Source organism: Bos mutus, chromosome 19, assembly GCF_027580195.1.
Source record: "Bos mutus isolate GX-2022 chromosome 19, NWIPB_WYAK_1.1, whole genome shotgun sequence".
NCBI lineage: Eukaryota > Metazoa > Chordata > Mammalia > Artiodactyla > Bovidae > Bos > Bos mutus.
Window position 1 is genome coordinate 2,739,213 of NC_091635.1, and position 14,125 is coordinate 2,753,337.

The 14,125-nt window shown below is 44.0% G+C and overlaps 1 protein-coding gene across 1 annotated transcript in view; it reads left to right on the top strand.

Annotated features, from left to right (window-relative positions):
- KCNJ16 (potassium inwardly rectifying channel subfamily J member 16) overlaps window positions 1-14,125 on the top strand; it is a 65,434-nt gene that overhangs the window by 47,946 nt on the left and 3,363 nt on the right. The gene's annotated exons all lie outside the window — the stretch shown is intronic.

The following is a 14,125-nucleotide window of genomic DNA, read 5'->3' on the forward strand; positions in this document are numbered from 1 at the left end:
GAGGCGCCTGTTGGGCCTTAAATGCTGGGAGAGGTCTCAAACCTAAACACCTTTCTTTTGGATCTACACCATGATGCCACCTTCATATTCTGAACTCTAGTTGTGGCCTGTGGGGCCAGTTGCTCTTCGGCATGTGGAATCTTAGTTCCCTGAACAGGAATCAAACCCACGTCCCCTGCTTTGCAAAGAGCTTGTGGGGTGTCCTTGGCGAGATTGATACCAGCTCAAGGGCAGTAATCATCCTTGTAATCCTTGGGGATATTCCCCCCCGTGCCAACCTAGTTAAAGGTTGATTGCCTCGAAGAATACACAGAGGCTGTTTCCATGACCTTTCCAGCTCCTTACAGGCATTGGTAGGATAGAGCCTTTTACACTGCAGGTGGAAGACTGACTTGACATCTTACCTGGAGATTTAAGGGGAAAGTGCACCCATCTGCTTTAGACTCAGCTCCTCAGTGTTCAACCCGGTGACTGTTCCCACCCAAGAAATGCTGGGAACATATCACTTCTTTTTTTTTATTGGGGTATAGTTGTCTTGGGGCTTCCCAGGTGGCACTAGTGGTAAAGAATCCGCCTGCCAATGCAGGAGACATAGGAGACCTGAGTTTAGTGCCTGGGTGGGGAAGATCCCTTGGAGTAGGAAATGGCAGCCCACTTCAGCATTCCTGCCTGAGAATCCCATGGACAGAGGAGCCTGGTGGGTTACAAGCCATAGGGTTGCAGAGTCAGACACAACTGAAGCAACTTAACATGAATAGTTGCTTTACAATATTGTGTTAGTTTCTGCTGTACAGTGAAGCAAACAGCCATATGTATACTTAGATCTGCTCCCTTATGGGTCTCCCTCCCACCTACCCCCATCCCACCCACCTAGGTTACCGAATCAAAGACAACACAAACAGATGGAGAGATGACACCATGTTCTTGGCTTGGAAGAATCAATATAGTGAAAATGACTGTACTATCCAAAGCAATCTACAGATTCAATGTAATTCCTATCAAATTACCAATGGCATTTTTCATAGAATTAGAACAATAACATGTACAATTTGTATGGAAATGCAACAGATCCCAAATAGCCAAAGCAATCTTGAGAAAGAAAAACAAAAACGGAGCTGGAGGAATCACTTCTGTTTTTAAGCTAAGTATTACTAATCTCTGGTGGCTCTGATGGTAAAGAATCTGCCTGTAATGCAGGAGACCTGGCTTTGACCCCTGGGTTGGGAAGATTCCCCCTTCCCAAGGGTGTCTCTAAAGACACCCTTCAGAGAAGGACAAGGCTACCCACCCCAGTATTCTTGCCTGGAGAATTTCATGGACAGAGGTGCCTGATGGACTACAGTCCACGGGGTTGCAGAGTTGGACACAACTGAGCAATTAACATAACATTGCTAACCTGGGTCAGCCCTGTTTGTATAGGCATTCACAGGTAATGAAATCTAACCTTCCAACTTAGGTAGGGTAATTTCTTCTTCTTCTGTAGCACTCTAGTGGAAACTGAAGCACAATCAGAGGAGAAGTAGAGGAAATGAAATACATGGAAACTCAAGAGTCTATCAAATGCACTAACTTCTGACAGCTACCTAAGTCTTCTGTTTTCTGTAGTGAGTGGCAATGCTTTTTTGCCAAGTGCCTTTGAAAAGGCTCAGGCTAATAGAAAACTAATCTCATGTGACAGGCAACACACAGCTTATGGTATTGTCTCCATGGCCTGTCTATTCAAATCTTCCTAGAGAAATCATTTGTCTTTTATTTGAAGACCGTCTCCATCTGACTGTATCCACGAAGGAAAACAGGAACTGAAATAAGAGCCAATCACAGTTGCTTTGTTTTCCTTCCCAGTAAAGATGTCCTGAGTTTTCATTTTGACAGCTTAGAACAGACACTCAATCATTTAAAGGTCAAAGATGCAGTAGATACTATCCAAGGAGTTCCTGGTCCATGAGCAAATGACATTTTTGAGTTCAATGATACCCAGAAGATTGAACAGATTAATAAACAGACTCTCTGTGTCAAAAAAAGAAGATAATTTGCAGGTGATTCTCACAAAATGGGAATATAACCACAGAGAGATAGGACTTGGTTTCTGGTTGGAATCCCATGCATACCAAGCTTGGAGAAGGTCAAGTCTGACAGCACACACACTTGCCATAACGTCTGTTTTCTTTGGAACGGGCAGTTAGGTTCTCCCAATGCAGCTCCCAAACCAGACTACATGGGAGCCATCCTAGGTCTGTCAGAGATGACCTGGTGTTTAAAAGGCAACGTGAGTGGTTAGTGGGAAATGGGTTCTATTCTGAGTGATACTTGTGATTCTTCTGGGCTACTCTGGCACGGGTCCTGGAAGGTTGTGGGCATGCTAAGTCACTTCATTCGTGTCTGACTCTTTGCGGCCATACGGACTGTAGTTTGCCAGGCTCTTCTGTCCATGGGATCCCCTAGGCAAGAATACTGGAGTGGTTTGCCATTTGCTACTCCAGGGGATCTTCCCAATTCAGGGATTGAACTCACGTCCCTTTCATCTCCTATGTTGGCAGGCCAGTTCTTTACCATTGAGCTACCTGGGAAGCCTTCAAAGTTTTACCAAGGCAATTATGTGCTAGGAGGGAACTTTTAAACAAACATGGAAATTGACACTCTAACCATTCTTAGAAAAAGTAAAATGGCAGATAACTCTCAATCTCTCAGTCTTTTTTATTAATTTTATTGGAGTATAGCTGATTTACAAGTTGTGTTTCTGGGTGGACAGCGAGTGGTTCAGTTATACATATACATGCATCCTTCCTTTTTCAGATTCTTTCCTATGCAGGTTATTACAGTCTGTAGACTAGTGTTCCCCGTGCTATACTGTAGGTCTGCACTGGTTATCTATTTTATCTATAGTGGTGTATGTATGTTAATCACAAACTGCTAATTTATCCCTACGCCCACCCCATGTTTTCCCTTTGGTAACCATATGTTTGTTTCTGAAATCTGTAAGTCTGTTTCTATTTTGTAAATAATTTCATTTAGATCCCTTTTAATTAGATTCCACATATAAGCGACACCATGTGATATCTGTCTTTCTCTGTCTGACTTACTTCACTTAGTTACTATCATCTCCAGGTCCATGCTCCACTCTTTCTCTCTCCTCATTTGGATCCATACTTGAATGGACTGTAGCCATAGCTACGCGCACTGCAGTTAACTCCTCATTAAATGCCAGGGACTGTGAAAGCAGGTTTGGGGACATAGCTCATTCACTCCTCCTAGCAACCTGTGAGCTGCCGCTTTTCGCGAGGGCAGGCAGAGGCTCAGGGACTATCAGGCAGAAGTGCACAGTCTTGCTAGTGATCAAGCCTCAGAGCTCAGTCATGTCCGTTAGAACCCAGCATCTCAGTTCTTGAAGTTTCAAGACAGTAGAGCTCAGTCGTGAAACTATTTGGCAGTTCTATGTGAGGACTATATGAGGGACCTGAGTCGGGGATGGAAGCAGAATGATGGGGGTGGCACCCGGAGATCTGCAGGTGTAATAGGCTTCCCTAGAATCTCAGAAGGAGGTGGTTAATAGACTACACTTTAAAGAACACATGTCTCCATCTCTGCTTTGCAAATGGGTTCATCTGTACCATTTTTCTATTAATGGAGTCCACATATATGCATTGATATATGATGTTTGTTTTTCTCTAATGGGATTGATGTATGTACAGTACTACATATATAATAGGTAACTTGAGAACCTACCATATAGTTCAGGAAACCCTACTCAATGCTCTGTAGTGACCTAAAATGAAAGAAAACCCTAAAAAGGGGGGATATATGTAAACATATAGCTGATTCATGTTGCTGTACAGTAGGAACTGAGACGACATTGTAATCAACTACACTCCAGTAAACACTGAAACACAAAAGTGAACAAGAAACAGCCCTCATACCCTCCTGCTTGTAGGGGTATTTGAAGGAGATTTTAGGTTCCTGAGGATGAGTTATGAAGAACTGGCTAGGGCCAGCTCTTTAGGCCAATCAACAAGGAGATCAAACCAGTCAATCAATCCTAAAGGAAATCAATCCTGGAAGGACTGATGCTAAAGCTGAAGCTTCAATACTTTGGCCACCTGATGCGAAGAGCCAACTTGTTGGAAAAGACCCTGATGCCGGGAAAGACTGAAGGCAGAGGACAAGAGGGTGGCAGAGGGTGAGATGGTTGGATATGGACATAAATTTGAGCAAACTCCGAGAGATAGTGCAGGACAGAGGGGCTTGGCTTGCTGTAGCTCATGGGCTTGCAAAGAGTCAGACAGGGCTCAGCAACTGAACCACAGCATCATAAATATCTAATTGCCTTCTTCAAATTCACCTGTCTCAAAGATCATTTCCTTGTGTCTTAAAGATCCATTGACATAGACCTTAAAGTAGTCAGGTTGGAAAATGGCACAATGTTTAACATTTTCTTTCCAAAACGATTGCAAATATTAGGATGAAAGAAGGATCCTTAAAACAGACTTGCAAACACCAGCTGAGCAGTGCAGGCATCAGCAGCTTAGTAGGTTTGGGAGTGGGTCGGGGAGGGAAGGCGGCCCTGAGGGAGAGGAATCACTTCAAATGCCTGTTGAACTTGAACTCCGCTGTATGTAGTCCTGATCTGTGGCCAGCTGCTTGCATGGTTTCTCCAGCAGCCAAATCTGACCCAACTCTCTCTTCCCCCACTTCCTTGTTTTAAATGAGATCTGGTTTTACTTAGATGAATTAAATGTCACTGTATTTGTTTCTGTGAATTGTTCCAGCAGAACTTACAGCATCAGTGTCTGACTTTGAACGTCTGCAAGACTGTCAGCCTCTCTGGGCTATTTTTAGTTGCCTTTTAAAAGTTCTAATAAATGCTTTTAGAGAGCGATTGGTTTCCTTTCCCTTTAAGAAGCCTCAGAATCGGGATGCTTCAAAGTACCAGCTGAAAATACCTATTTATTCTATATTATTTTTTGCAGAAGGAATGCATGTTCATTGTAAAATTTTAGAAAGCGTAGATAGACAAATTAGAAGGAGAAAAGGGGAGAAAAAGTATATCATACCAGAGAGGGTCACAATCCATATTTTGTTTATATCATTCTGTATTTTCTCCATGTTTAAATGTATTTAAACTTAAAAAAATTATATTATACAAGATGTTTTATAGTCCTCTTTCATATTTTTCCACCAAACAATATGTTTTCTATTTTTTCTGTCATGCTTCTACTCTATCACATTTAATGGCTACATTAAAAGTAATGAGTAATGATACAATTGTACCATTACCTATGAAACAAGCCCACATTTATTAGATAGTAAGCCATATCCAAAATCTGCTTCTACAAACAGCCCTACAAATTAGCCAGGTCTCTCTGTTCATTCATGATGGTTTCTTCAGGATAAATTGTTACAAGTGAAATTGCTAGATCTGAAACTGTACCAAATTCACACACTGTTGTCACATGTAGCCAACTCACTTCCAGAAACAGTTCAAATTATATACATATATATACACACACACATACACACACACATATATGGGCTTTCCAGGTGGTGCTAGTAGTAAATAATCCCCCTGCCAATGCAGGAGACGTGGGTTCCATCCCTGGGTCGGGAAGATCCCCTGCAGGAGGGCACGGCAACCCACTCCAGTATTCTTGCTGGAGAATCCCATGGACAGAGGAGCCTGGTGGACTATAGTCCATGGGGTCACAAAGAGTTGGGCACGACTGAAGTGACTGAGCACACACACATGCACATGTGTGTGTGTGTGTGTGTATATGTATATATATATATATATGTATATGCTGTGGTTTATTTGTTAAGTCATGTCTAACTCTTTTGCCATCCCATGAACTATAGCCCACCAGGCTCCTCTGTCCATGGGATTCTCCAGGCAAGAATACTGGAGTGCGTTGCCATTTCCTTCTCCAGGAGATCTTCCCAGCCCAGGGGTTGAACTCACATCCCATGTGTGTCCTGTGTGTCCTGAAACTGTACCAAATTCACACACTGTTGTCACATGTAGCCAACTCACTTCCAGAAACAGTTCAAATTATATATATATATATATCCACCTGTAGGTGGTTCTTTACCACTGCACCACCTGGGAAAGCCCTATATTTTATCTTTGAAATATAAATATAATAGCACGCATTTGCATTAGGAGAACCACAGTTCTAATCATTCAATCATCTTTTTAACAAGTTCTATTAAGCACGTTTTAGTGCCAGACATTTTTTTTTTTTTGGATCTCCATATCCTCACCCTTTGACTTCACTGCTGGAGGGCTGTACTGTGGAGCTTGGACCGTTCCCCATGGTAACAGGAGAAGGGTTGTTTACATTTCAGGATAATCACACTGGATGAAAGTGACAAGAGATGAAGGCCACTGTGGAAACCAGGAAAGCCCAGGTTCTTACCTGATCAGGAAAGCGTGAATTCAGCGACAAAACACACAGATGAGTTCCTGTGGCGGTAGGTTCTTGTGAGAACCAGGTCTTAAAACCGTCCAAGAACAAGGGACACTGCAGCCAGCCTACAGCTAGCAATACTGAGAGCCTCAACAAGGAGAATGACGCAAACTGGCAGAACAGGGCAAGGGGCCTGTGCTGAGAGCATCCTTACCCATGGCAGGAGCCAGGAGGGCTGAGGGGCATCTCTCAGCCCCGGTGCCAGCTCCTGGACCCAACCTGCTCTGCTCCCGGGATTGGTGGATAGACTCTTCCCTCCCCCATAAAGGAGCCAAGAGGACTGAGGGGCCTCTCTCAGCCCCGGTGCCAGCTCCTGGACCTGACCTGTTCCGCTCCCTGGGATTTGTGGATGGACTCTTCCCTCCCCCATAAAGGGGCCAGGAGGACTGAGGGGCCTCTCTCAGCCCCGGTGCCAGCTCCTGGACCCAACCTGCTCTCCCGGGAAATGGCACCGCCCCTGAGGCTCCAGCCACTCCCCAGATCCCTCACTCATCTGGCTTTCTCTGTGGTATTTACTCCACACTCTCTGTGATCTTTTCCTTTTATTATTTATCAATGCCCAGCTCGCAAATGCAAAGGTGGGTGTGTGCACACACGCTAAGCTGCTTCAGTCACGTGTGTCTCTTTGTGACCCCGTGGACCGTAGCCCATAAGGTTCTTCTGTCCGTGGGATTCTCCAGGCGAGAACAGTGGAGTGGGTTGCCATGCCCTCCTGCAGGGGATCTTCCTGACCCCGGGACTGAACCCCAGACTCTCGTGTCTCTTGCACGGCAGGCTCTGTACTACCTGTGCCACCCGGGAAGCACCACAAAGGTGGCTGGCTCATTCTTGAAGGTGGGTAGGACAAGCACACAGCAGAAGTTCAATTAAAAAAAAATTAATTCAAAAAATGCAAAATAAGAAAAAAAATCAAAAATTTTCCGCTGGAGAGTTTGAGAGACCACTGGGGAAGGGCTTTCCTTACACAAGGGGAAACTGAACTGTGGTCTCTCAAAGAGACATTAAGATCTCATGCTAACAACTAAGATGGGATGGCAGGTTTATTTTCAAGATAAGAACAATAAATACCTTCAGAGCGGGCTCAGCAATGCAGGTATATAGCATTTAACAGAAGACAGTGTGATAAGCTGTTTGAGAATTAACTTGTTAACATTGCTGAGCTTGTCAGTCTTGTTTCCTTTAGGTTGGTTCCTCAGAGTAAATAGCAATAAAATTCTTAAACTAAGCTGGAAGTATATGTATCATGTACATAGGGGTGTGTGTGTGTGTGTGTGTGTGTGTGTGTGTGTGTTGAGAACAAGGTCTAGGGGATTTTCTATTTGGTAATAGTTGTGAACTGATGCTTTTGAATGGTGGTATTGGAGAAGACGCCTGAGAGTCCCTTGGACTGTTAGGAGATTCAACCAGTCCATCCTAAAGGAGATCAGTCCTGGGTGTTCATTGGAAGGACTGATGTTGAAGCTGAAACTCCAATACTTTGGCCACCTCATGTGAAGAGCTGACTCATTTGAAAAGACCCTGATGCTGGGAAAGATTGAGGGCAGGAGGAGAAGGGGACAACAGAGGATGAGATGGTTGGATGGCATCACCGACTCAATGGGTATGAGTTTGAGCAAGCTGTGGGAGTTGGTGATGGACAGAGGAACCTGGCAGGCTAAGTTCACGGGGTTGCAACAAGTCAGACACAACTGAGTGACTGAACTGAACTGAATAGTTGTGAAAGATGAAAGAAAATGACTCAGCCCCTAGGGTTTTGGGGAAGTGGTGGAAGAAAAGAGAAATGGCCCAGGCGGCTTAACAGCAGGAGCAGTGATGACATCCGCGTCTCTCGGGGACCACGCACTGTCTGCCCTTGTGGTTTCCTCACTCAGTCCAGTCTTTGCGACCCCGTGGACCGTAGCCCACCACGCTCCTCTGTCCATGGGGTTCTCCAGGCAAGAATACTGGAGTGGGTTGCCATTTCCTTCTCCAGGGGATCTTTCCAACTCAGGGATGGAACCCAAGTCTCCTGCATTGCAGGCAGATTCTCTACCATCTGAGCCATGAGGGAAGCCCAAAGGAAAAGTGGGCTGAAAAAAGGATCTCCAGATAAAGCTAATAGCAATATCATCAGGGTTGGATTTTTGCATGTGTCTAGCATCTCCCTTCTCAGCTTCTCCTTAAGTTTGCTGATAACATATTATAACATATGTTATAATATATATGTATTTATATATTTAGTAACATACATGTTATCAGTGAACTTAAGGAGACACTGAGTATGAAACCCCTCTATTCAGTGTAAAACTTTGTAAACTGATTCAGAAAGAGAAGCTGTAAGATTCTATCTGGGAAGAGGTAAAACCCATGGTTACTGAGAAGCTGGACCCGGGTTGGAGGGGTAGGGGTAGGAGGGGAGAGGGAACAGAGGTGGAATGGAAGCTCGATGTGTAGCCATGGCTACTCCGGGGGGTGTGAGAGCAGCTGAGAAGGAAACATGAAATGGGTTTGTCAGCAAGGGAGACACTGAAATCAGGCAGACAGGGGGTACGTGGAGGAGGACGAGCAGCATCTTGCAGGGAGTGGGTGAAGCAGACATTCAGTGACTGAGGGTCAGGCCCTCCTAAGAGCATCTGAGTGTCTTATTGACGATTCCAGGCAAGGTCAGGCTCAGGCTTAATTCCAAGACAAGAAGTTGTGGGGTAGATTTTGTGCAAAATAGCTTATTTGGGTTCTCTCCTAACTTATTAACATCCCTCTTTCTTGCCTCTTCACCAACCAGAGCCCACCCACGTGCCCCTGGATCACACCTCTCCTGTAGTCCCTCTCCCCTCCCTCCCGCCCTGACTCCTACGAGCAGATCCTCAAAGACCATGACCTGCATGGACAATTCAGGCCACCCTTTCTAATCTCTACCCTGTCAACTCTCACGTTTCCACTAAAATTTACCCCATCTAATAGTTTTGCCAGGAAAGTAACTTGATTCTGGATGACTTCATGAAAGTCATGTACATGGGAAAGAAAGTGCTTGTTCATCTCAAAGGCCATGGATGTGAATAAGTGAATTTTATCCAAGATATTTTAGACTTTTATTGGTTCTGCCTCTCCATTTATACAGAGATGATTACTGTTGCTATTCATATATTTATATTAAGTAGATGCTAGTGACCAGATCAGATTTTATTCCGAAAGTGACAGAGGATTGTAACGTCTTAGCCACTGTGTTATACCCTCAATGTGCTAAAGAGAAGCTTAGGTCTGAAGAACTATTTACTGAGTATTCTGCTTGGTAAACAACTGAGTTTGAGAGCATATAGCAAAGTGGCAGAAGTGCTTCGAAACTGGTAAGCCTGACTGAGGCGCTTTTGTGCGTTGAGAATAGGGGACAGATACGCAGGCTGCTCCTTCCTTTTGCTGAAAATATTCCCTGTCGTTTCTACGTGCATGCTCCGAAGCTCAGTCGCGTCCAACTCTTTGTGACCCCACGGACTGCAGCCCGCCAGGCTCCTCTCTCCATAGGATTTGCCAGGCAAGAATCCTGGAGTGGGTTGCCATTTCCTCCTCCAGGGGATCTTCTCGACCCAGAGATGGAACCCCATCTCCTGTGCCTTGGCAGGTGGATTCCTTACCACTGTGCCACCTTCTGTAGCCCATGCACTTTATTGGCAAAGGTTTCTCCCTGAATTCACATCAAGATCTGAAAAACCTGGGGCCTAACAGCAGATGTCACTAGTCAGAGCAGACCAAGGAACGCTTTTTAATGTCTTGACTTAGCACAATGAGCAAGGTTGGAGAAAAGTTGTTATCAGGGTTGGATCGCCTCACCCTTCTAACTTTCTTTCTCTCACCTGTGTGTCAGGAGTTCCTCCTAAGTTTCTTTGAAAATTGTGATGAACTTGGATGCTGTTTTCAGGGAGATCCACCCTCCTCACTGTGTGTTGCCTCCTACTCAAGCCACATCTATAAAAGAACTCCACATCAGGACAAAGTCCATGTAACACTGAAGATCCTTTCTTATCTCTCTCATTCATCGCCAGGCAAGATAGTTTGAAACCTTAGGTCTAGCATTTGTTTTTGAACTTTATAGCCCACCATTTTGTAATTGCAGTGCTCAAATTTCCATTTTTATTAAAAAAAAAAAAAACGGAGTTTTGCAGGCAATGAAATAGCCACCGTTAGTTTTAGGAGACCAAGGAATAAAGCATGCAAAAAGAAATACACAGGCAGGAACACTGAGGATAGTTTGCACGCGTGGTTTGTTGCTCAGTCGTGTCCAACTTATTGGGACCCCATAGGTTGTGGTCCCCCGGGCTTCTGTGTTCGGGGGATTTTCCAGGCAAGGGTACTGGAGCGGGCCGCCATTGCCCACTCCACGGTCCTTTCCTGGCCCAGGGATCGAACCCGAGTCTCTTGTGTCTCCTGCATTGGCAGGTGGATCCTTTACCACTAGCGCACCTGGGAAGCCCTGAAAATACTTTCTCATGATGATGGTGACAAGATGGTTTTGAAAGCATTCAGGTAATTTTAAAGCCCAGTTTTAATTCTGAGGAAAACAAATGTTAACTATAGACATGTCCAATCAGCAAACCTTATCCTCTGTTCTTTATCCATAGACTATTAGAAAACTGCTCAAGTTAACACAACATATAAAACAGGGGTCTAAACATAAAAAACACCTATGTTGTTTCTAGCCATTTTGACAACAGGACCTTTGTAAACATCTTAGCACATGGGTAGGCTGAGAAATGGTAAACACTAAATTAATCAGTTTGGCTATGATCTAACATTTAGCTTAAAAGAAACTGCCTTTTAGGAAATGCATCATTTACGTGGTGGGGAAATTGAAGGATAGATGAATAAACTGTACACATTTAAACAGAATCTGAACACTTTTCTCTGGACAAGTTGAAATGAATGATCAGGATAATAAACCACAGTAGAAGACCTGATGGTTTCTGGAATAGAATTCTCACAGCTTTTAACTTGTATCCCTGACATTGTTACATTATGCAGAAATAATTTTTCCACAGATTCACATTTGCTCACTTGTAGCTTGTATTAATTGAAACTTCATTCACCAATTAGTATACTGTGGAAGGTATTTTTTAAAAGGGCTTGTTTATAACAGTCGTTGGCACTACCGAAACTCCGAGCGATGCCAAGTAAATGCCATTTCAAAGAAAAACCTCTCTTTTTCCTTTTGGCAGCAGGAAAGAGCAGAGTGTCTCACAGCAGCTCTTGATTTATGACTCCCACAACGGGTGCAGTTCCCTTGAAGGAACTGGGTTAGAAGGAAGCATGGATGAAGAGAATAGCCCTATCTCTGAATCGGCTTCTTAATTTGCAGTCCTGTGGGCCTCTGATGAGACTGTTGCATTCTCATGCCTCCAAGGATCAGATGAGGGAGTAGAAACTGACAACCTTGAATAGCTTCCTGTTTGTAAGATGTCCATCCGAGACACATCAGACAAACCTACAAAGAACCCCGTATCCTGTGGGCAACATTTGTGGAAATAGCTGTTTTTTTTAAATTTAAATGTATTTTTAATTGGAGGATAATTGCTTTGCAGTATTGTGTTGGTTTCAGCCATATATCAGCGTGAATCGGCCGTAGGTGTGCACATGACCCTCCTTCCGGAGCCCGCCTCCCACCTCCAGCCCCATCTCACCCTCTAGGTTGTCATAAGCCATGGGGTATTTTACCTTCAACATTTCAGGATGTGTTTGCTCAGCCATGGGCCATATCCTGAAAGTATGTGGCTGTCTCCCCAAAATACAGTTGAAGAGCTGACCAAAGACAGAAATGCTGACCAAAGACATGTGGCTAATCAAGGCAGATCTGAAGGCTGATGGATGAAGCGGCCAGAAGCAGACGGATAGACGGGGAGAACTTGGACATGCCTCCCAGGACATCTTGGCTGTAGGCAGAGTGTCCGTCCTCACAATGGGCCACCAGACAAAGTGCTTATTGTAAAGTGGGCCTGGTCCCTGGAGAAGAAGAAAAATGATGCCTGTCGACTTGGGGGTGGGGGTGGATTAACTCATTCCTCCCTTTCATAGTGGGAAGGCACTGGATAAATACTTGGTGATTAATTTCTTTGGTTGGTTTCAAGGTGGAGGTGTCTCAATTGTCTACAATAATATTTATTCCTGTGAAATTTTTTATGCAGTCCAGCAACAAGATCCTCTAGTCCAACGTCTCCCCCTTCCTCCACTCTCCCCTACCTGGCACAGGTAGATGATGCAACAGGTTCTAGTAACTAGTGAACCATTAGCACTGGGTCCCAGGGACTTGGCGTTTTTGGCAGATAAGTAACTAAAGACCATTCAATATTGGATTATTCAAACTTACTTTCAGACTTGAGCGGGAAAATCATTGACCTATATTGAAGATGCTGAAAGCAATAATAACTGTAGGTATCAATATAACTTGATCTTTTAAAGACCGAATGGATTTGGAGGGAGGAAAATGCCTTTACCCAGGCAGGGCCGTGAAAACCTTAGCAACACGGTGAAGAGCTGGGGGAGAGGGCCCAACCGCAGCATGCTCCCTTTAAGAGGGAAGCAAGAGGAGCGGCCTTGGCAAATCTTCGGCTTCTATTCAGAAAGAGAAGAGCTTCCAGTGTCAGAGAAAAAAAGGAAAGAAAGACAGAAGAAGAGAAAAAAAAGGATGGATGTTTTGAAACAAAGGCAGGACCAATTTTATACTTTATGGAAAGCTTACCTGGGAGTGGTTTTAACTCCTCCAGGGTTAAGAAAGTTTTTTTTTTTTCCTCTCAAAACTAAAGGAGGAGCTAGGGTAAAGGAGTTGAGTCTGAAATAGCATCCTTGTCAGTTCTGTTCTGGCCTGGGAAGTAGACAAGGAAGAAATACCTCCGTGGAAGAGAGAAGAGGCTGCAGATACAGAAGGCAAGGGGCTGTGTACGCTACAACCCGTATGTAAGTTGCATTGTAACAGTAATGTAGAAACCCCCCTTTTCTTAAGTTAATTTTTACTGGAGCACAGTTGCTTTATGATGTTGTTAGTTCCCACCGTGCAGCAGGATGAATCAGTCACAGGTGTACATGTATCCTATCCCTCTCGGCTTCCTTCCCCCTCAGGTCACCACCGTGCATTAGGCAGAGTTCCCTGTGCTATACGATATGTGATCATTAGTTATCTATTTTATAATATTTTATACACCATATCAATTGCATATATGTGTCAATCCCAGTCTCCCAGTTCCTCCCTGCTCACCACCCTTTGGAACATAGAAATTCTTAATTGCCTCCCTTTTCTAAGGAAAACCATCTGACTTAAACAGAAAGCCTCTAAGAGGGCTAGACAAATACCTGAATTCTATTTTGCCTTTTTACATTATAGATTGTTTTGTTTTCTAAATGTCCTCAGTCCAGAAGAGTCTACAAAATGAAGACTTTTTTTTTTTTTTTTTTTAACGCTGGGTCAGAAGAGGCTGTGAGGCCTCATTTGGGATAATCACAGTGTTTACTGAAGCCTTATGCATATATAAAAATGTTATTTTCTCTAATTGCATATTTTGTTCCCGTAATGACTGAGCTGGATTCTAAACTGAAATGAGTGATCAATACTTAATGTTTCTGCCGTTCAGATAAAATCTGAGCTGTTTCAGACGGCATCAAATTGCTTCGAATTGGGCCAATTGCTCTAAAGACGGGAATTGAAAGCT